At 42.4% G+C, this 23,171-nt stretch overlaps 1 protein-coding gene and 1 long non-coding RNA gene across 4 annotated transcripts in view; both read left to right on the top strand.

The window, feature by feature from the left end:
- Positions 1–7,093: 7,093 nt before the first annotated feature.
- LOC124875413 lies at positions 7,094–8,553 on the top strand. The gene is made up of 3 exons (XR_007040030.1): positions 7,094–7,211; positions 7,342–7,509; positions 7,625–8,553. It is a non-coding gene; the product is annotated as an uncharacterized LOC124875413 (long non-coding RNA).
- Positions 8,554–12,552: 3,999 nt separating this feature from the next.
- The window catches only part of si:dkey-178k16.1 (band 4.1-like protein 1), an 82,163-nt gene continuing 71,544 nt past the window's right edge, over positions 12,553–23,171 (top strand). For all 3 annotated transcript variants that reach the window (XM_047378923.1, XM_047378931.1, XM_047378939.1), the window contains exon 1: positions 12,553–12,938. The gene's annotated coding sequence lies outside the window, so the exon portion shown is untranslated. The remainder of the gene's footprint in view (positions 12,939–23,171) is intronic.

Consider the following 23,171-nt stretch of genomic DNA (forward strand, 5'->3'; position numbering starts at 1 on the left):
CTTTTCTGGAACTTTTCAAAATAAAGTGCATTAACCTTCTTCCGGCACAGCCAGAAAAGGGGATAACTGCGGACTTCCTGTGGCACCATTACCCAAATAAAAGCACAATTCCGAAGGGGAAAGGGGGGTAGCAGAGGACTGCCCGCATATAAGCCCCCACCTTTCCACAAGTCGCCCTCTTCCACACGGCCTTCCATAGGAACCGGTTAGGAGGGAAACACAGCGCGCTGAGGTCTTTTGCTGGCAAAAAGACATACATTCAACTGGATCCAAGGAAGCATACGATCACCGATCATATGCAAAATTAAGTAGAATGAAATACTGTCTGTGTATCCGGTATTTTCATTCATGAACGGGGATAATTAAGGTGTAAGAGTTGCTTACATTTTCTCTTCGAGGCCCCACAGAAGCAAAACTGTTCGAGAGAAGCCCCGAAGACGGCAGAGACCGCAGCGGACAACGTTCGTTCTTCATCCACAGCTGGAGGTTAGCGGGAAGCTAACCTTTGTTCACAGAACGAACGCACCTTCTGATCGGGAGAAACTGAGGAAGTTAGCGGGAAGCTAACTCGACGGATATCTTCTTCAAACTTCGCCCTTGGACAACAATCCCTCAACAGGTTCAGAGGTTGGGTTTGGCCAGATTAACAGATTGGTTTAGGGTGATATGATCTAAACGTTTTCATGTTATGAAGTTTGTTTTGTGGAACTCGGCTATCTTGGTGCTAGCATGCTACCTGTAGCACACAGGCCGGTTCGTGTTCTTTGAATGTTTTAAAGCTAAGATAAACTTTATTTAAAGGGTGGTTTTAACCAGAACATTGCTCATAACGCGCCGTCCGCCCTTATGCATTTTAACCCTGGTATTTTAAAGGTATGTGTTGATTCTGGCGCTAAGCTATCTTCTAGCTTAGCACTTTAGCTAGCTTCTTTGTTAGCCCAACGGCCAGCCGGTAAGAACACGTGTGCTAGCATTAAGGCTAGTCAACAGAAAGGTTGTTAGTTTTCTAGGCTTTCTGTCACTTTAAACAGCAAAGCCAGAGTTTTTCTAAGTATATTTGTTTATCAAATGCAATCCTAAGTCTCTGTTACCTTGACAATACTTTAAAAGTCAATTTCTGCAATTGTAAGGCTACACCAGTTTCCAGTACACATTCTTTTTATGCTAAATGTAAAACTAAAATTCATGCATTCCTCAATTGAATATGTTTCATGATAAAGTTGAAACTATCTAAAATGAAGAAAAGTTGAAAAATGCCACATTCTAATCTTTTTCTTTTGATTTGTTGGCATTGTTTTTTTTTTTTTTTTTTGTATTACTTGCCTTTGCCTTTTTGAAGAATGTAAGTATTTCCTCTAAACTGTTCCTTCGCCACAATAAGGTTTTTCTTTTTTTTTATTTGTCTGGTCTCCATGTCCTGTTTTTCTGGTTAGCTTAACTGTGCTTTATGCTGCAGAGTCGTTTGTTAGTTTTTACTTATTTCCTGTCACATCTCACATCTACATACTGTTTGATGATTTCTATTCATCTGTTAGAGTTAGAAAGCTGATAAACACAGACAAGTGTAAAATAAGGCACAGATGAACCAAGTAAGTTTGACTTGCAAGGGTGAGCTAGTCCTCTGCCAAACAGCGACGTCCTTCTCACAAAGAATAAATCCTTGCACCAGCCTTTTATTTACAACTCACATTCTTACAAGCAAAAAGCGGGAATCGGTTCAGCCAATTCTTACGGAGATTAAAACATAAAAAGCAGTCATTCCCATATATGGTGTGAGCATGTCATGTCCAGAGAGTGATCCACTCCAGACCACATTCCTTAACTTTCCACTCCCTTTGTCCACACTAAAACCAATCACAGGAATCATTTTCACTATAGTAGAAAGTCAAACATAAACCTTGTTTAAACTAAACAATGATAATTATTTTTACATTTTTCCAATATCATCTTTAGTTAATTCAGTCTATAGTTTTCTTTCTTCGTGGGCGGATAAGACACAGAGGAAATGAAGGAGGGTTTTGTAACCTAAACAAAAAGCTTAGTTTTCATTTAATACATCTATGTCTTGAGCGTATTTTTCATAGAATATTAAAAAATATATATGAAGGTTTTCTGGAAGGGGGGCCATTTCAGATTTAAGTGGTGCTACTGGGGGAGTTTAATGCCCATGTGGGCAATGATGGTGTTACCTACCTGGACAGGTGTGATTGGAAAGAATTACCTCTCCTGTTTGATTATGAGCTTTCTTTTGCTATTAGACTTCTGTGCTAGGCATTGGATTTCCATTAACATACATGTTCAAGTAGGAGGTGGTTCGTAAGACTGCTTAGTACCCATTTTGTTATTGTATCATTAGACTTGTGGCGTTACACCTTGGGCACTCTGCTCAAGTGAGCTTCAACTTACTCCTTCGGGAGAAATTTTCACATGTCTTGAGGGAGGTTGGAGGACATGGAGCCTAAATGTGCCATATTTAGGACTTCCATTGCAAATGCAGCATCCAGGAGCTGTGGCCTGGAGGTTATCACTGACCTTTGGGGAGAGGGGGCTATGGACCCGAACTTTGTGGGATCGTGTAAAGAACGCTTTGATGATTTCCTAAATCTGGTCACCATGTCGTTCATGGAGGATGTAAATGGCTACTAAATAGTTAACATCCTCCTTCTTTTGAATCACGCAGTTTTTCTTCTTCGTGGTTGTTTATGTAATGCTACACTTCCTGTTTGTGTTACAAGCACAAGGCGGCAGATCCTGAGAGAATCAGAAGAAATCTTAAAACTAGTGCCCTTGGAAAGCAGAATAAAGTATAAATATGCATGTTGTGTGTTGTTATTAGAAGGGTGATGTATTTATTCAAGAAAAGAGAGAATATATTTGTTTTATTAGTCCATACAAGGAAAACTGCAAAGGCTACAAAGTTAAAGTAAACAATTAGTGCATTTTGTGTTTCACACTTGTTGTAAAAACCTTTAAAAACACTTTTTATTTATATTTCATCGTGATTAATCCCTTTAAACGGGAGGAACAAAAAGAACTGAACTGTACAGAAAGAACAAGAGAGACTGGTAAAAACTCTGGGACATCATGGGATGTCAAGCTGCAAACTGCAACCAGCACACGCCATAGAACTGCTGCTGGTCCACCTGCTTCATGCCAATAAGTCTCCTTGTTTTCATCTTTGCCATGCTCTTTATATACCCTTCGGTTCAGTAAACTGTTTGCCAAGCCACACCTGTCCATGACTCTTTGTTTCATGCCATGTCTGCTCTATTCCTGCCAAATTTACCCATGTTCATGCCTGTGATGTTTGCCCTCGCTCCATGCTTCATTCTCCTCGTGCCTGCCTGTAAGTTTTTGCTTTTTGTTTATTAAAATCTTCTCCAATTACTGCCTGCTGCTGCTGCCTGCCTGTCTGCACTTTGGTCCCACTACAAGAACACTCTCTGACAAATATGTTCTATATTGTTCAAACTTTATATTTAAGATAAACAAATTAGTTGTTCATGAACATCTGCAAGATTTTCTGTTAACACACTCTTTTACCATACGGTAAATTCTAATTACCAAATATTAAAGGTTTAATCTTTTCTGGAAAAACTGGTGAAACCATTAACTCACAGTACATTTTCTGTCCTTTTAAAATAGGACAGAACAGTTAACATAGGCAAAAAGACCAGATCAGGTTTAGGTGTTAAAAGGTTAACAGAACATTAAGAATCAATTGTCCAAAAGGTTTTCTAATTCAGCCAATTATTTTTAAAACAATTTTATTCAAATCATGTTTTATTTCCCCTTCTGTTTTGTATTCTGAACTGGTTGTCTGAACACATGGGAACATTATTCTTTGTTAGCTTTTAAAGCTAATTTGGATTCATTCCCAATTCCTCACAACAAACCTTGGATCTTAAACATACATATTCACACTGAACTGTGATACTGCTGCTTTTTTTTCTTGCTTATTGGTTTAGGTTTTATTCTTATTTGTTCCTTTTTACTATTTTTTTTGTAGTTTATTAGTTTTGCTTGTTCCTAAAGTTTTTCTTAATAGTTCAGTTGAATATTACTAGCCTAGTTAAAAAGTTTCTTGACTACATGTGTGCAGTGCTTGCTGTTTCAGAACACCAGTGTGCAAACTCACTCATTCATCTATTGTATAAAACCACATCTCACCAGGCAGCTATTAATGAAATAATACCTGACAGAAACTAAAAGCTGTCTGGCTATTAATTCCTGATAATCAGGTGGTGCCCTGATTTAGTCATTTTGATTGAAATAGCTGACTTTGGTGATGATTGCCTTTGACACTTATTAATAGTTAATCATAACTAAACCACACCTATTGTTGCACAACAATCTTGTGGGGATTTCTGCGAGAGTGTGGGTCGTCTGCATGGTGTTAAGGGAGATTCTTTTATGTCCAAAGCAAGAGCTGTGGCCACATTTTTGGCACCCAGTCAAACTTGTTCCCAGTGCAGGTAAGACTCTGCAAGGGTATCCTTTTGTTACTCATCCGGTTTGTGGTGTTCATTGATAGAATCTCAAGGTGTAGTTATGGAATAAATGGTATGTGGTGTGGGAACCTCAGGGTCTCATCTTTGCTTATGGTAACGAATGTAGTTCTTATGGCTTCTTCAGGTCATTACCTTCAGCTTGAAAGGAACGTATATGAAGAATTAAGAATGTTATTGTTGAGTGCGTGTATGTGAGCGTGTTTGTCACCTAGAGCTGTACAACACTTGTTAGAGTAGTGAGAATGGTAGAAGGCCTGCAACACACAGCAGGTCGACCTGCCCCAGAAGGCCACAGCAGCTCCAGGCAGACAGACACAAGGCATCAACCCAGGCAGCCCAGAGGTAGGTCGTCAGTGGAGCACAGGAGCAGCATACCCCAGGCCAAAGAGGCACAAGGTTAGATGAGGGGACCATGCCCCCCATTCCATCCAAACTGCCATTACTCCAGCTGCCCATGGCCTCCTTCAACCTTTGGCGGTTAGACCACCCAGTACCAAGCTGGGAAGTTGATCAGAGGTTTTAGGTACATCCTATTAGTAAGCCACAACTTTCTGTTTCCCAGGGGCATACATATGACATGAGAACTGCAGCATAGACAGATTTCTGGCAATTTAGGGTATAGGGTATTTTCAGGGTAGTTTTTTACTTTTGTATGTATCTGCATGCTTCCATTTGCCTTTCCTTTGCTGTTGGTACTTCTGATTTACCCCACTGTGAGACAATAAAGGATACTTCTTATGTATTCTATTCGTCCACTGATCCCCAGCTTTTCTTTTACTTTTACCTCACTGACCTACATTATCAGGGTGATCCAGATGTTACTTTAATTACATGTGGTGCCTTTCAAAGCCCACTACAGTTTCTGTGTTTCCGGCTTAGCTTAAACTGAGTGAAGCTGCAGTGGAGAGGGGATGGCAGGAGCCAAGAGACTTTGGCAGGCTGTTGCTCTTGAAATGAGGACATATCACTGTCTCCCACAGTCCCTGTCAGACTGGACCCCAGATGAGCCTGGAAACAAGTGGGTGTACAGTGTGTGTGTTGCATGTTTATTTACACAGGTGTCCAGTCAGACAAGATGACAACTGGCTTTCCTTTAACACACACCCACATAACATAATCACTCATTCCATATTTGACCAAACTCAAATGTTGGATTTAATCTCAAATGTTCTTCATTACTGTGTTGTAATACCCACTTCATAAGTGAAACATAAAAGAAGTCAAATTTGTGTTTATTGTACTGAGCCTGGCTGAGTGTCAGAGTCCACAAGCTGCCATCACAGAGGTTAACGTGTGGCTGAGGTGCTGTGACCACATGTCCTGCTGCATTCCTCAGAAAAGAAAGCCTGTTAAACCTGTTAAACTTCATGTATATTTTATCTTATACATGAGGGCTTTAGAACCTCTTGACCAGACCAGACAGAAATTTGTTCACTATTGTGGCCTTTGATTTGGACATTTCACATAACTTACAGCAGACTATGACAACTCTGATAGGAATGTGTGAAAGGTATTCTCAAAACGTGACTAAACTGACACATAAATCATATATCATTTTCTCACTGAGAAACCATTCACACGTGTTTTGAGTGTACTGTGAAGGAAACTAGCTTAATCTTGATCTGGTCATCATATAAAAAATGTGTTTCATTCATAGAAGCTCCTATAGACTTTGCAAACCATAAAAGCTGTAGTTTGTTTGTTTAGGTTCAATAGAAAAACCTGTGGAGACGTTAGAAGCAGATTAAGGTAATGAAAGAATATCCCAAACTTTTGGGGCATTGTTTAATCCATCGTCTGTAAATAGGAAGAGTATGGCACAGCTGTAAACTTTCCAGGAAATGACCTCCCACCTAAACTGACAAGACTTGCAGGAAGAGCATTGATATGAGAAGCAGCCAACAGGTCCATGGTAACTGTAGAGATCCACAGGTCATGTAGGGGAAAATGATGAAGGGCCAGTTTTTTGCTGTGCATAAAAAGAAACATACCACCCACCACTGTAAATTCAATTAAACTTAAATGCTGTTGTAGCTCATATTATACAGGTTTCTTTAAACAGCTGTAGTGGATGCTGATGACTTTAGGCAGGAAGGATCTCCTGTAGCGCTCTGTCTTACAGTAGATCTGAAGAAGCCTCTGACTGAAGACACTCTGTTGTTGTACAACAGTCTCATGAAGAGGATGCTCAGGGTTCTCCATAATGTTCTTGCCAGAATTTGTCTGGTTTGAGTTTGTTTACCTTTCTCAGCCAGGTGTTTTCTATTAGTTCAGGTTTATTAGATCTCTTCTGTTTTGTTTTTGTTACGTTCTCAATTCTGGTGTTTTTTGTGTTCAGTTACATTTCCCTTTAGATCTGTTTTCCCTTGGTTTATAGTCTAGTCTCTTTGTTTATATTCTGTCCAGTTCCTAATGTCCCGGTTATTTCCCTTGCTAATCAGGTTCAATTAGTCTCTCTGTCTCCCTGCAGCCCTGGTTCACACCTGTGTCGTATTGCTCCTGACTAGCCTGTCTCCCAGTTCATTGGTTCTCACTTCACTTCCCTCAAGTTCATAAGCTCTCTGGTTTCCATTGTTCCTTATGTTTACACCTTGTTACCTACCCACTGTTTTTGCCTTGGTCTGGTCCTGAGTTCTTCCATATCTGTTACCAGGATTTTCATGTAGCTTATGTTTTTCACATGCCAGAGTCTCTGTGCCTGTAAGTTTGTTTTTGCTATTAAACCTCTTCATCAACTGCACTCATCCTGTATTTGGGTCTTACCTCCAAAACACTCATCATGACAGTTCTTCACTTTATGAAAAATCCTTCTTTCCACAATCCTTTCCAGAGGTAGAGGAGACCCCAGAAGAGAGCCAATCTGCTTTATTAGCTTGTTGAGCTTTTTTAAGTCCCTGGCTCTGATGCTGCTACCCCAACAGATGATGGCAGGAGAGCTAAGCTTCAGCTTCCTAAAGAAGTATCTCCACTCCAGTCTGTTGTCCAGGAAAACACCAAGGTATTTATACTCCTCAACCACCTCCACTTCTTCTCCCATGATGGAAATAGTGTTTGACCTATTCCTGTTTCTCTTAAAATCTACAATCATCTCCTTTGTTTTATTCCCGTTCAAGATTAGATGATTGTCTCTACACCATGCCACAAAGCGGTCCACCAGCTCCCTGCACTCAGCTTCTTGGCCATCTCTGATACACCCAACCATTGCAGAATCTTCTGAGTATTACTGCAAAAAACAAGAGTCTTGTACTGGAAGTCTGAGGTGTACAGAGTGAAAGGGAATGGTGAGAGTAGAGTCCCTTGTGGTGCTCCTGTGCTGCTGAATACCTGGTTCAACACACAACTCTTCAGTCTCACAGCCACAGGTTGTCTCTGAACAAAGGGTTTAAATTCAGAGCAGAGATAAACAAGATTGTGATCTGATTTGCCTAGAGGAGCTTTTGCTTTAGAAATGTATGAGTGCTTGACATTTGCATAAAACAAATCCAATGTTTTGTTTTTTCTGGTAGAGCAGCTGACAAATGTTTTTGAAATGTTGCAAGTGTAACAGAGAGTGAGGTGTGATTTAAATCATTAGATATTGCCACAAACACATTGGGGTGTTGTGTCTGTAGCTTCCCAACAACTGAGCTGATGACATCACAGTGTGGGCAACTGCTGATGGTGGAACGTAAACCATTGCTAAAACATTGGTGATATTTTTAAACATGTTGGTGGTAATATCATGCTGTAGGGATGTATTACTTCACTAGGGACAGAAAAGACTCAGAGTTCACAAGAAGGCAAATAGAGCTAAAGAAAACCTCATAGAGTTTAAAACTTGAGACTGTGGCAGAGATTCGCCTTCCAGCAGGAGAACAGTCCTAAACAAACAGCCAGAGCTGCAATAAAAGGGTTCAGATCAAAGTATTGCAGTGTGTTAGAATGGCCCAGTCAATGTCTAGATCTAAATCTGCTTGATAAACTATGGCAAGACTTTGATATAGATGCTCTTAATCCAAAGACAAATACCATTTTACTAATAAAAGAAGCTGACATGCTAAAATGTGCAAATATGCTTTTATTTTCTAACTGTTTTCGCATTGGGATTATTGTAGCCCTTTCCTCATTACATAAATCAGAATCAGAATCAGAATAAATAAAGCAATAAAGCTTTTCTGATTCTGATTCTGATTCAGAATCAGAAAAGCTTTATTGCCAAGTACGTTTTTGGACATACAAGGAATTTGTTTTGGCGTAGTCGGTGCAATACAATACAAATTAAACAGTATAAACATATCTACAATATAATATAAATATACGTGCACAGTTTTAAGTGAGTGAGAGTAAATATAGAGCAGTATAAGATGCAAGAGCAATACAACAGTGCAGGTGATCATTGTGCAAGTATGGCAGTGCAAGTAAAGCAGGAGTCCAAGCTGAGCGTTAATGTAACGCATAGAGTTACAGGTTACAGGTGTCCTGTCAGCAAAAAAAAAAAAAAAAAGGGGGGGGGGGGGGAAGGGAGAGTGTCAGGGTGGTTTCAGGGCTTTGTTAACAAGGCTGGTGGCAGATGGGAAAAAATTGTTCTTGTGGCGTGAGGTTTTGGTCCGGATGGACCGCAGCCTCCTGCCAGAGGGGAGAGTCTCAAAGAGTCTGTGACCAGGGTGGGAGGGATCAGCCAGAATCTTCCCTGCCCGCTTCAGGGTCCTGGAGGTGTACAGTTCCTGGAGCGACAGTAGACTGCAGCCAATCACCTTCTCAGCAGACCGAATGACACGCTGCAGCCTGCCCTTATCCTTGGCTGTAGCAGCGGTGTACCAGGTGGTGTATTAAACTTCAGCTTACATAAATGTACTTTTAAAAGAGATCATGGCCCAGCCCTCAGGTAAAAACACAGAGGTGGTGACATTTTTCTGGAAAACCAATGAGATAAATCTTTTGTAAATATGTGAATATGTTTTCTTCTTCACCCTCATTTTTTATGTCTCATAACACAACGGCTTAAATGCAGCAGAGATGAGGAACTGCTCTGTCTCTAGTAACAGCCAAAATGCTAATACTATGACTGTCACATTTTTCAAATGTTTCACAGAGACAGTCAGAAGATATGAACGATCACTGAACACAGGTGCAAAGGAAATTCTTTTGGGTGCCTAACATGTGATTGCCGTTAAGAGTGATGCATTTAAGTTTTTTTTTTAATATTCCCACTGCTTTGTTTGTAAGAGTGATGGTGGTGTATGACTGCCACCATGTGGACAAAAGTTAATATCTCTACTTAGAACAACTTCGAGCTACATATGCCTAGGAGTAAATAATCCATAGATACCTTAAATTAATTTTGCAATTGGTTTGTGGGCATTAAAGGCTACAATCAATATATCAGTTATGCAATATTCAGCCCTATTCTGTATATAAAGTAGGTTTATACTCTATATGTCATAAGATGTTTTTTCTGCACATCTAACTGAAGGAGACGCAATGAAGCATGACAGGAATTGATTTTCCAGTGTGCATATTTGCATTTCAACAGAACACTTGTGCATGAATGCCAGAAAGGGCATTCAGTACAGAAGGTTCCTGTGAGTCATCAAGCAATACATCACACACTCAGGCTCCATCCATTCAGCCCACAGCTTGCTAAATGCAAGCAGCAATATGACAAACCTTTCTGGATCTTGTGAGTTAAAGATGTGCTGACATATGCTTATGAATATGGAAATTTTCAGAAAGTCATAGTGATTCTATTATGCAGCACATTAAGTAAAAAATAGATATAAACAAATACATCATGCAGTACAGCACTTACAAAAGTATTCATACCCCTTAAACTTCACATTTAGACAAAAATTTGAATAGATTCTTTTGTGAAAGACCAATGCAAAGAAGTGCCTACTTGTGAAGTGGAAAGACAGTGGCACATGTTTTTAGTATTGTATTTATTTTTGCATCTTTTCACAAAATAATTTTGTGTGGCATACATTTGGATTTTCTTAGACTTCAAAGGGAAACATGGTGGTGCCAACATCATACTGTTGGGGAAGATTTTCTGTTCAGAGTTCTTGGGAGGATGGGTGTAGTTAAATGCAAGGCAACACTGGAAGAAAAACCTGTTAGAGGTTGCAAGAGACTTGAGACTGGGACAAAGGTTCCTCTTCTAGCAAGACTCTAAACATACAGCCAGAAGTATGATGAAACTGTTTAGATCAAAGCATTTTCATGTGTGAGAATGCTATGAGTGATGCTTTGGTCCTTCTTAAACATGTTTACTGTGTCCCTTGCGTGGCTTATGGCAACCAACAAATGGAACTTGTAGTTTTCCTTCAACAATGGCTTTCTTCTTCCCACTCTTCAATAAAGGGAATATTTGTGGGATATGTGACTAATAATTTTGATGACAACAGATTCTGTCAACAGTTTCCAGGGGCTTCTTGGCTGCATCGCTGAATAATTTCTGATTATTTCCCCTAAGTTTAGGTGGATAGAAATGTCTTGGTAGGCTTCAAGTTGTTGAATACTCTTTGCATTAAAAGACATTGTGTTTACAGGGCTCTGAAATGTTCAAAACTTGGTGTATTGTTTTATAACATACCCTACTTTAAACTTCACAGAACAGCTTTATTTGTACTGATGATGAATTTACTCACAGGTGGGATCGGTTTACGGCTTTGATGGCAGTTTGTTGCACTGGATTTTGGACTTTGACTTAGCGTAGTACATTCTGAAAATCATGTATCCTTTTCTTTCCACTTTTAGCGGTTTTACTTTTGCAAAGCACCGAATCCTGGCATTACATACAGGTGTTGGACAATGAAAGTGAAACACCTGGTTTTAGACCACAATAATTTATTAGTATGGTATAGGACCTCCTTTTGCGGCCAATACAGCGTCAATTCGTCTTGGGAATGACATATACAAGTCCTGCACAGTGGTCAGAGGGATTTTAAGACATTCTTCTTGCAGGATAGTGGCCAGGTCACTATGTGACACTGGTGGAGGAAAACGTTTCCTGACTTGCTCCTCCAAAACACCCCAAAGTGGCTCAATAATATTTAGATCTGGTGACTGTGCAGGCCATGGGAGATGTTCAACTTCACTTTCATGTTCATCAAACCAATCTTTCACCAGTCTTGCTGTGTGTATTGGTGCATTGTCATCCTGATACACGGCACCGCCTTCAGGATACAATGTTTGAACCATTGGATGCACATGGTCCATTGGAATGCCATGATATGGCAGCCCAAACCATCACTGATCCACCCCCATGCTTCACTCTGGGCATGCAACAGTCTGGGTGGTACGCTTCTTTGGGGCTTCTCCACACCATAACTCTCCCGGATGTGGGGAAAACAGTAAAGGTGGACTCATCAGAGAACAATACATGTTTCACATTGTCCACAGCCCAAGATTTGTGCTCCTTGCACCATTGAAACCGACGTTTGGCATTGGCACGAGTGACCAAAGGTTTGGCTTTAGCAGCCCGGCCGTGTATATTGACCCTGTGGAGCTCCCGACGGACAGTTCTGGTGGAAACAGGAGAGTTGAGGTGCACATTTAATTCTGCCGTGATTTGGGCAGCCGTGGTTTTATGTTTTTTGGATACAATCCGGGTTAGCACCCGAACATCCCTTTCAGACAGCTTCCTCTTGCGTCCACAGTTAATCCTGTTGGATGTGGTTCGTCCTTCTTGGTGGTATGCTGACATTACCCTGGATACCGTGGTTCTTGATACATCACAAAGACTTGCTGTCTTGGTCACAGATGCGCCAGCAAGATGTGCACCAACAATTTGTCCTCTTTTGAACTCTGGTATGTCACCCATAATGTTGTGTGCATTTCAATATTTTGAGCAAAACTGTGCTCTTACCCTGCTAATTGAACCTTCACACTCTGCTCTTACTGGTGCAATGTGCAATCAATGAAGACTGGCTACCAGGCTGGTCCAATTTAGCCATGAAACCTCCCACACTAAAATGACAGGTGTTTCAGTTTCATTGTCCAACCCCCTGTATTTCATCCATCCATCTAATTATCTAAAGTGAGTAAAATTGCTTTACAGTTTGGGTAGTAGCTTGGAGGCGGATGGCCAATCGGAGTATAAATTTGGAGCATCTTTTCCTCAGAAAGCCCCCATCACAGAGCATTGACTCAAAAATCCGTTAAGTTCTAACGACGCTGCGTGTCATGTGCAAAGCATATTACGCACTACGTTAGGAGTTCCCCTTTTTTCCAGCGAGAAAACGCCCCACTTCTGTCCTCCTAACCCTCTTGAATGTTAGCCATAGCTGCCGGCTTGAGCCTGTCTGCTGTCCCAGCCTGCAGCGCTGCATCTCCCCGCGGCACAGGAAGAGAGAGACAGAGAGAGAGAAAGGCGCTCTCCGGGGCGGTGGCGGCGGTGTCCTGCAACCTCAATGACTAGAATCCTGACATCCGGACCTGACAGGACAGGTAGGCAGCTTTTAATTGTATTGTCCGATTAGACGGCGGGGGCAGGTGCATGCATGCTGCGTTTACCTGTTATTGCGAAGTGACAATTGTGCATAAGCAGAAAGGAAAAGAGGAGGGATGCATCTCACGCCGGCGATGAGCTTTGCTGCTGAAACAGGCGTTTTAAATCCCATGCCAAGCGATCGCTTTTGTGGCTGGAGGTCCATGGGCGGAGGTGAAGGGTGTTACCACGCAGCGTTAACATGGCCAATATGGTCGGGAGGCTGGTTTAATAAGCAGCACAGAATGAGCGCATTCTTTATTTCATATCAGGGCCCAGTTGGAAGTGCACCTTTATCGCTTTCTTTAATTCTCTAAAAGCATAGAGGAGAATCGATCCTACCAATGTTATTTTACCCCAGACTTTTTTCTGAGAATGTTTTATTTTCAAGGAATTTCCTGTGTGAAGCCAAAGGCTAACAGCTGATGCTTCAGATAACGAGCTAATTGAAGAGGGGCTGTATTGACGCGGGTGTGGCACAGGGGGCAGGCATGGGCGCCTCGGTCTCCTGAGTGTGCGACCTGCCATCTGACAGGGAGGTTATTTAGAAAACCTCTTGCACTAGTAGAGGTAGTTTGGAAGAAACCGCTGGTGCATGGTTGTTGAAGCAGGAAAAGAACTGAGGCAAGCTGACCATGCATAATCCAATTTATCAGATCGCTTTTCAGGGAAAACCAGAAGACAATGAAAATGACAAATTAGCTGCTTAATAAGCCTGAGAAAGTGAGTGTTCTAGTTTAATCAAATGAAAATGTTTTTTAGTGGGCATGTTGGCCGAATTTAGCAAAAAATAGTATGACAACCACAGATCGGGACTTGAGTCTGAAACGCCAAAATGACTTCGGGCTTGATTTAGACCTGTACTCTAAAGACTCAAGGTCTTATCTTGTTTTTATCTTATGTAACCAGGGTTGAAAGTAAGCCCACACGTTTGAATCAGTTAAATGATCAGTGTTGTTGCCTTTAAGTTACTATATACTAGAGGATTGCTTTAATCATGTACTCAAAAAGATGTGTACTATTTAGACTTGACAAAATATATTGTAATGTGCATTTAGAATACAGTTTTATAGTAATCATAATCTCCAAAAATACAAATAAAAGCCCCTAAATGCTATATAATGCTTTATATAGTAAAGAAGTGGTCAGTTTGGGCATAAGGATTCAAAGGTGTTAACTATGTCAATACTAAGATACTAACAGCTCTTCAGAGTGATAGCACTTTGTGTTTGAAAAATTCAGAAATTCATTAACTGGTGCAAACAAATTTCCATTAGTTTTCTTTGTTCACAAATGCATTTTTCTTGAGGTAAACATTTAAAAATGTTCAAAAATAATTCATAACAGTTATCTGGCAAAAAAAAAAACACAAAAAAGAACGTGTTGTGAAATAATATGCAGTAGCTGAAAACGTGTAGTTTGGGCATCTAACAGTTTGTATTTGTGCAATAACTGCACAAACAAGTGGGCTTGTCAGTTTTCATCACTAATGCCCTCTTTTGTTCATTCTCCTCTAAGTCAAACAGACTGTGAGCCCTCGAGTATCTGGCTCCTTTGCAACCACGCCACAGGCCACATAATCTCCCAGAGTTCCGAGTTTCTCGTGGAAGAGTCAGGGAAAGGGGGGGGGGGCAAATTAGATCTGAAATCTATCCATCTGTCTGTCCATGCCTGTGACCCTCTGTGCGTCCTCCCATCTCGTTTTTCCTTTCCCCTGCTCCATTTTTAGCCTCCCCGGTGATCATTACAACGGTGCAAACATAGACACAATGGTGATCCTTTGTTGTAGCCTTTTGCTGGGTTAGATGAAAGGACATAGCGTCTTTTAGTGGCATGTATTCTTTGTTACTTTCTTATTTTAACTATTATAACCACACTTTAGTTTAATGTAGTCACAGGGATATATGGTAGATGTACACAGGCACTGATGCCCTGCATTTTTCAATGAATAAGGTGCAACCTAAATTCCAGTAAATACGTACCCAGAAGGCAATTTTGTTTTGCATAATAATTCAGCATGCATGCTTGTTTAAGTTAAGGTAACATTATTACAGTTCCCCCTCAGGGCCTTTGTGGAGTCATCCTATGATTGATTTGTAATACCTCGTTGAAGCAGAGAGCCTATCTGAAGGCTTCCACTGGATAAACTCAAATTACTTTCAAGTCAGAGGAGCTTTCAAAGGCATATCAAAGATAGCATGGAATAAACTGACAGTTGTGCATTATCACCAGAAAAGAGGCACAAATTACCATGCTGAAGTTATGACTGGTAACACGGTATTACACAGGGATATTTATATGGCCAGACACATGTTCTCGCAAGATGAGACATTCAGTTTTCAACACCTGCAGTAATGGATTTTTCTGAAGAATATCAGCGTGGTTGCTGATCTCTATCATTGTGAATGGAAGTGAAAGTAATGAGTTTCGTTGAGTTTAAGAGGAAAAAGGAATTGTTACATACTGCTGTTCTGAAATCTCATCTGGAAAATTTTTCTGGATTAGATTTCTTGATAACTTTAGAGAAAAGCAAAGTTGATTTTGTAAGATCAGATGGATTGTACATCTTTGATTGTCTGAAATTTAGAGATCCCATATTGCTTAATTTCTGCCTTTTAAAACATTTTCTAAGCCAAGCAAACGTCTACCTTCATTAAATACTTACTTGTGGATAATTCAGCCAACAGATATGACTAAAATAGCTGAAAAAATATGCTGAATTAGGTTCATGGTAGGTGGCTTGGGAAATCTTTGCGTGTTGCTTCATCGGTATAATCTGTGTCCTTTTGCATTGTTTCCCACTGGCCCCTATGCAGCGCTTCACAGAATCTGAGCAGACATTGTATATTTCTATAATACTTATATGCTATTACCATCTGCAGTGACATTATTAATAAACACCAATGACCCAGTCCCACTGGCAGCATGCCCATTGCATCCCACTGCTCCCCTGTTTAACAGATAAGGTGAACCATAGCTGATGGAGGCTTCCATTCATTTCCTTTTAGTGCTCTTCTGTCCTTACTGCTCTGATACGAGTCAGTACTGGGTTTATCCCTTCAAAGAATTTTGTTTCCGATCTGTCTATTTGGATATCTTCAGATAAAGTCTCATGTTTACTTTCTTGTATTGTCCTTCCAGTGATCTCATGTTCGTACATGTATAAATCCACGTATTTGCTATGGACAGTCATAATTTATTTGACTTAGATAGATCTTGTGGAGGGAACTTTCTTCTTCAAACTGAATAATTCCTGGCAGCCTTTCGGAGGTATCTTCCAAGTCTTTTGGTGCTCATTCACTCACCAGAGCATTTCTTATTTAGGCACAAGTAAAGGTGAGGGGAAATATTCTAAGTACCGAATCGTTTGGCTTTAAATGTTATTATTCATCTGTACTGTCTTGTTTAAGATGCCGGCTGCTGTGACTTAATTGGGTTCTGGTCACTCTTCCTCTTCAACATTTCCTAATTTTGCCATTTAGATTGTTTCGTACACGAAAAGCAGAAATCTGCCACTTGATATTGACCATGTGTAATTTCATATCTACCTTGGGAGTGTTTCATATGCCTCAGCAACCAGTCATTTAAAGCAGTTTTGTAATCTATTCATAGTTTGCTGTTTGGAAATGTAGTCATAGTTAAATCCAAGGTTTATGTACATTGTATAAAATGACACTGCCTTTTTGTTGCTGCCTGACATTATATTTCTTGTTTAAGGTAAGTTAGGATTACCATAATTATTTCTATTTGCTAAATGCCAAAATAATGAGAGAAGACAATTTTTTAACATACAGCAACTTGGAAGTTTATATATATCTGCAAAGTATTTGGAAGAATTGCCTTTTAAACTGAATGACTCCGTTCAAATGTTTTGGGTATCCTCCCACAAGCATCTCACAACAGTTTGCTGGAATTTTGTGCCTTTCCTCCAGACAGAACTGATGTTTGTAGGTTGCCTTGCTCACACACATTTTTCATTCTGCCCACAAATGACATTTTCTATTTCTAGTTGTGCCGCAACTTGAACTTCCTGGCTGATATCTTGAGATGCTGCTTCCACAAAATGTTTCTTCCTTACTATGCCATTAGAACATCTGTGGATAATGACACTCTTTAAGCAGCTTCCGTCCACATTAAAAATTCTAAAAGTTTTTGTCTTTTTTTTGGGGTTCATACATGTTCTTCACCAAAACATGTTCATATCTGGGACACAGAACCCGTCTCCTTCCTGAACAGTTTGATGTCTGGATATTGCCATGATGTTTATATTTGCAAATAATTGTTTGAACAGAAGAATATGGCACCTTCACACACCAGGACAATTGCACACGAGGCTGTTACAGACTTCTGGAAGTTCAGGCTTGTCTTCCTAAATTTTTGCTGTTTTTTGGGGGGGGATTTTTCTTATAATGTCACACATTGTAGCAGTGTGTTTGATGTGTTGCCTTTAAAAACATCTCAAGTTACCTCAAATGCTGTGAATTAACCTATCAGAAGAGCATTATTTGGACTTTTCCAAAGTGTTAAAAGGCAAAGTAATGTAAGTTTATGTAAACTTCTATAATACAAAAAAATCTCGTCTCTTTGGCTTTTAGGAAATTTAAATATTTTGGTAATGTAATCCTAACTGATGTAAAAAATAAAGTTTAGTCTGATTTATTGTCAGAAATTTACATACAGTGTATGTAAACTGTATAAATAATACCTATCAAGAGGAGCTTGCTTCTAGTTATTTTGATTTGATAAGATCCCAAAACATCAGCTGGCACAAACAAGGAATATAACTGCAATCCGGAGAAATCAGTAATATAGAAAATAATCTACAGAAAATAATACTCGTACTCGTACTCGTCGTCTTCCGCTTTATCCGGGACCGGGTCGCGGGGGCAGCAGACTCAACAGAGACGCCCAGACGTCCCTCTCTCCAGACACTTCCTCCAGTTCCTCCAGGGGGAGCCCAAGGCGTTCCCAGGCCAGCCGAGAGACATAGTCCCTCCAGCGTGTCCTGGGCCGTCCCCTGGGCCTCCTCCCGGTGGGACGTGCCTGGAACACCTCCCAAGGAAGGCGTCCAGGAGGCATCCGGTATAGATGCCCGAGCCACCTCAACTGGCTCCTCTCGATGTGGAGGAGCAGCGGCTCTACTCCGAGCCCCTCCCGGATGGCCGAGCTCCTCACCCTATCTCTAAAGGAGTGCCAGGCCACCCTACGGAGGAAGCTCATTTCTGCCGCTTGTATCTGGGATCTCGTTCTTTCGGTCATGACCCAAAGTTCATGGCCATAAGTGGGGGTAGGAACGTACAACGACCAGTAAATTGAGAGCTTTGCTTTTCGGCTCAGCTCTCTCTTCACCACAACGGACCGGCACAGTGCCCCCATTACTGTGGCAGCCGCACCGATCTGTCTGTCGATCTCCCGCTCCATTCTTCCCTCACTCGTGAACAAGACCCCGAGATACTTAAACACCTCCACTTGAGGCAGGAACTCCCCTCCTACCTGAAGAGGACAAGCCACCCTTTTCCGGTCGAGTACCATGGCCTCGGACTTGGAGGAGCTGATCCTCATCCCGGCCGCTTCACACTCGGCTGCAAACCGCCACAGCGCATGCTGTAGGTCTTGGCTAGAGGGGGCCAGCAGGACCACGTCATCTGCAAAAAGAAGAGACGAAATCCACTGGTCCCCAAACCCGACCCCCTCCGGCACTTGGCTGCGTCTAGAAATCCTGTCCATAAAAGTTATGAACAGGACCGGTGACAAAGGTCAGCCCTGCCGGAGTCCAACATACACCGGGAACAGGTCCGACTTAGTGCCGGCAATGCGGACCAAACTCCTGCTCCTCTCGTACAGGGACCGGATGGCCCCTAGTAAAGGGCCCCCGATTCCATACTCCTGGAGCACCCCCCACAGGGCATCACGAGGGACACAGTCGAATGCCTTCTCCAGGTCCACAAAACACATGTGAACCAGTTGGGCAAACTCCCATGAACCCTCAAGCACCCTGTAGAGGGTATAGAGCTGGTCCAGTGTTCCACGGCCGGGACGAAAACCACACTGCTCCTCCTGAAGCCGAGGTTCAACTATTGGCCGGACTCTCCTCTCCAATACCCTGGCGTAGGCCTTACCAGGGAGGCTGAGGAGTGTGATCCCCCTGTAGTTGGAACACACCCTCCGGTCCCACTTCTTATGAAGGGGGACCACCACCCCAGTCTGCCAGTCCAGAGGCACTGTCCCCGACCGCCACGCAATGTTGAAGAGGCGTGTCAACCATGACAGCCCTACAACATCCAGAGACTTGAGGTACTTGCCACCGCAGAGCTTTTTAACCACCTCTGTGACTTCAGCCTGGGTGATGAAAGAGTCCGACCCCGAGTCCCCAGCCTCTGTTTCCACCACGGAATGCGTGATGGCAGGATTGAGGAGATCCTCGAAGTACTCCTTCCACCGCCCGATAATGTCCTCAGTCGAGGTCAGCAGTCTCCCGCCCCCACTATAAACAGTGTTGGCGAAGCACTGCTTTCCCCTCCTGAGGCGACGGACGGTTTGCCAGAATCGCTTCGAGGCCAACCGGTAGTCCTTCTCCATGGCCTCACCGAACTCCTCCCAGGCCCGTGTTTTTGCCTCTGCCACAGCCCGGGCCGCAGCACGCTTGGCCTCACGGTACCCGTCAGACGCCTCAGGAGTCCCACAAGCCAACCACAGCCGATAGGACTCCTTCTTCAGCTTAACAGCATCCCTTACTGCCGGTGTCCACCACCGGGTTCTGGGATTGCCGCTGCGACAGGCACCGCAGACCTTACGGCCACAGCTACGGGCAGCAGCATCGACAATAGATGCGGAGAACATGGTCCACTCGGACTCTATGTCTCCAACATCCCCCGGGATCTGGTCGAAGCTCTCCCGGAGGTGGGAGTTGAATACATCCCTGGCCGAGGGCTCCGCCAGACGTTCCCAGCAGACCCTCACTATGCGCTTGGGCCTGCCAAGTCTGACTGGCTTTCTCCTCCTCCAGCGGATCCAACTCACCACCAGGTGATGATCAGTGGACAGCTCAGCCGCTCTCTTCACCCGAGTGTCCAAAACATGCGGCCGAAGATCTGATGATACGACAACAAAGTCGATCATCGACCTCCTGCCTAGGGTGTCCTGGTGCCAAGTCCACTGATAGACACCCTTATGTTTGAACATGGTGTTCGTTATGGACAAACCGTGACTAGCACAGAAGTCCAATAACAAAACACCACTCGGATTCAGATCGGGGAGGCCATTCCTCCCGATCACGCCTCTCCAGGTGTCACTGTCGTTCCCCACGTGGGCGTTGAAGTCCCCCAGCAGAATAATGGAGTCCCCGGGAGGGGCACTATCCAGCACCCCCGACAGAGACGCCAAGAAGGCCGGGTACTCCGCACTGCCACTCGGCCCGTAGGCTGAAATGATGGTCAGAGACCTCTCCCCAACCCGAAGGCGCAGGGATACGACCCTCTCATCCACTGGGGTAAACCCCAACACGAGACGGCTGAGCTGGGGGGCAACAAGCAAACCCACACCAGCCCGCCGCCTCTCCCCGTTGGCCACTCCAGAGTAGAACAGAGTCCAACCCCTCTCAAGGAGATGGGTTCCAGAGCCCACGCTGTGCATGGAGGCGAGCCCGACTATTTCTAGTCGATATCTCTCGACCTCCCGCACAAGCTCAGGCTCCTTCCCCCCCAGCGAGGTGACATTCCACGTCCCTAGAGCCAGCCTAAGCATCCGGGGATCGGGCCGCTGAGGTCTCCACCTTCGTCCGCCACCCAATCCTCTTTGCACCGGTCCCTCACGGTTCCCCCTGCAGGTGGTGGGCCCACTGGGGGATGGCCTCGCGTCTCTCATTCGGGCTTGGTCTGGCCGGGTCCCGCGAGGAGCAACCCGGCCACCAGGCGCTCTCCGACGAGTCCCGACCCCAGGCCTGGCTCCAGGGTGGGACCCCGGCTCCGCCGTACCGGGCGACGTCACGTGCCTTGATATTTTTTTCTTCATGAGGGATTGTTGAACCACTCTTTGTCTGACCCATCACCTAGAGCCTGTTTGCCATGGGAGACCCTACCAGGTGCATTTAGGCCCCAGACAACATAGCCTCTAGGATCATTTGAGCACTCAAACCCCTCCACCACGTTAAGGTGATGGTTCAAGGAGGGGAGAAAATAATATACAATTAAAATAAATTTCATGTGAATTTTAGATAGGTTGGGCCAAAATGGCATAATGTGGTTATGAAATGGGATTACGAACTCAAAGCTACTTCATATTTACAGTGTTTGTAGTTTAAATGGGTTAGTTGTTGATGTCATTTGATCTTGTTTATTATATGAAACTATTGTGGGGGGCTGTCTGTATTGGCCGAGATACTTTTTAAAACAGGTTTCAATTCTCAAGGGTCCTATTTTAAAGTTACAAAGTGGATTTAAAAAGCAAATACACATTTCTGCATTTGCTGAACAGATTTTCATGAAAATCTCATTGAACTTCGTAATGAATTCCCACGATTAGCACATTCAAGGTTAGAATTCATTTTCATCTCTCTAATTTACCTTGAAATAACAGGGATACAGACATATCCGCTTATCAAACTACTTGTTTTCAACATCTAACAAACTCTGGCCAAATTTTGTTTCTACTATGAGACTGAGGGATTGCTTAGCTTCCTCATACCGGTGCCAAGTTGTGTTAGATGGGATGATGCTGTAAATAAAACCGCTAATTATTCACATCCAATTTTACTGTATCCTTTAGTTTCGGGTGCTTTAACTAGTTTGTAAAGCAGCCATTTTTGATTAATTGATCATTGCTCAACATCTGTTTTTATCTAAACATTACATTTGTTACAATTAAACAATTAATTCAGCATTAATATATATTGTAGATTACCTAATATTTTCCTAAGCTTACTATTTTTTATAATATCTTGTTGTCATGCGCCTACAACCACCACCACCACCACTGTCTCCACCTTGTCACATCTGTGTGTCTATCCCTGCACGAACTGTCACATCCTTCAGCACTGTGCCATGTGACGGTTCACCTCTTCCTCCCTCCTTTACACATGTGTATGTGTCAACCAACCAAAAAAATCCCCACAGGCTGTTCTCTCTTTCCCTCTTGTTATTTTCTTTATATTATTTTGATATGCTTGACAGGTGATGTTAGGCTGGAGTTCCCATGGTAACTGCATATTAAACAGGCTCGTCTGATGTCTTTGTGTTAAGTATTGTTGGTGGTGTCACTCCCGACTTTGGTCAGAAAAGGGGGACGGGGTAGTGCTGCCAACGCAGCCTGGTGTTTGTCATTTTCTTGTCACTGGTTTAGAGCAAAGCTTTTCATTCCATTTGACTTTGAAAGTGAAGGTTGTTGAAATACTGAGGTGTGAGGAGGAACTATTTTACTGTGAGTATCTAGTAAACGCCCCTCCTTTGCTCAGTTTAAATGATCCTTGTGATAGAAAGCAATATTATACATTTTTAATGACTTCTATTTATCATGAATGAATTACTTACTGCATTCTATCTATAGGTAATGATAGGCATTTAAAGTCTGCACACTGACATAAGCAACGTATCCACTCAGTAAAATTGCTTTGTAAGATATTTTTTTTTAACCTTTTTTAACTACTTAGTAATCAGATTTCATGACAAGTTTATTAACAACGTGCTAATTCAGCATTAATGCCTTTTAATATAAGGTAAAGGGTGTTGTGCTAATTTTGTCAAATTTGCCAATAAGCGGGTCACCAACACGTTTCAATGTCATATACATGGAAGTATGCTTAGGGATAGTAAATTAAAGGGAAGATATGACACGATTCATTGGTTTTCTTACTTAGACAACATTTATTCATTTTTTTAAATAGTATTGTTCTAAATGAGATTAAACTGTGGTTTGCTAGTTAGTATTCATGCCTTCTGTGTGGTATTTGCTTGTGTTCTTCCCTAGTATTCTCTCTGCCTTTCATAGTCCAAAAACATGCATTATGCACTAACTGGTAATTCATAAATTGTAAATGTGTAGACGCTGTGATGGACAGGCAACCAGTCTAGAACACACACTTACCTTTTGCTTAATAGCAGCTGGCAAAGGTTCAGCTTCCTCTTGAGCCTGTACAGAATTGTAAGAATGTGGTTCAAAGCATTGTTGATTACATTATCTAGCTGTATTTTAACCTGGTT

This window comes from Girardinichthys multiradiatus, chromosome 1 (assembly GCF_021462225.1).
Source record: "Girardinichthys multiradiatus isolate DD_20200921_A chromosome 1, DD_fGirMul_XY1, whole genome shotgun sequence".
In the NCBI taxonomy this organism is placed as follows: Eukaryota; Metazoa; Chordata; class Actinopteri; order Cyprinodontiformes; family Goodeidae; genus Girardinichthys; species Girardinichthys multiradiatus.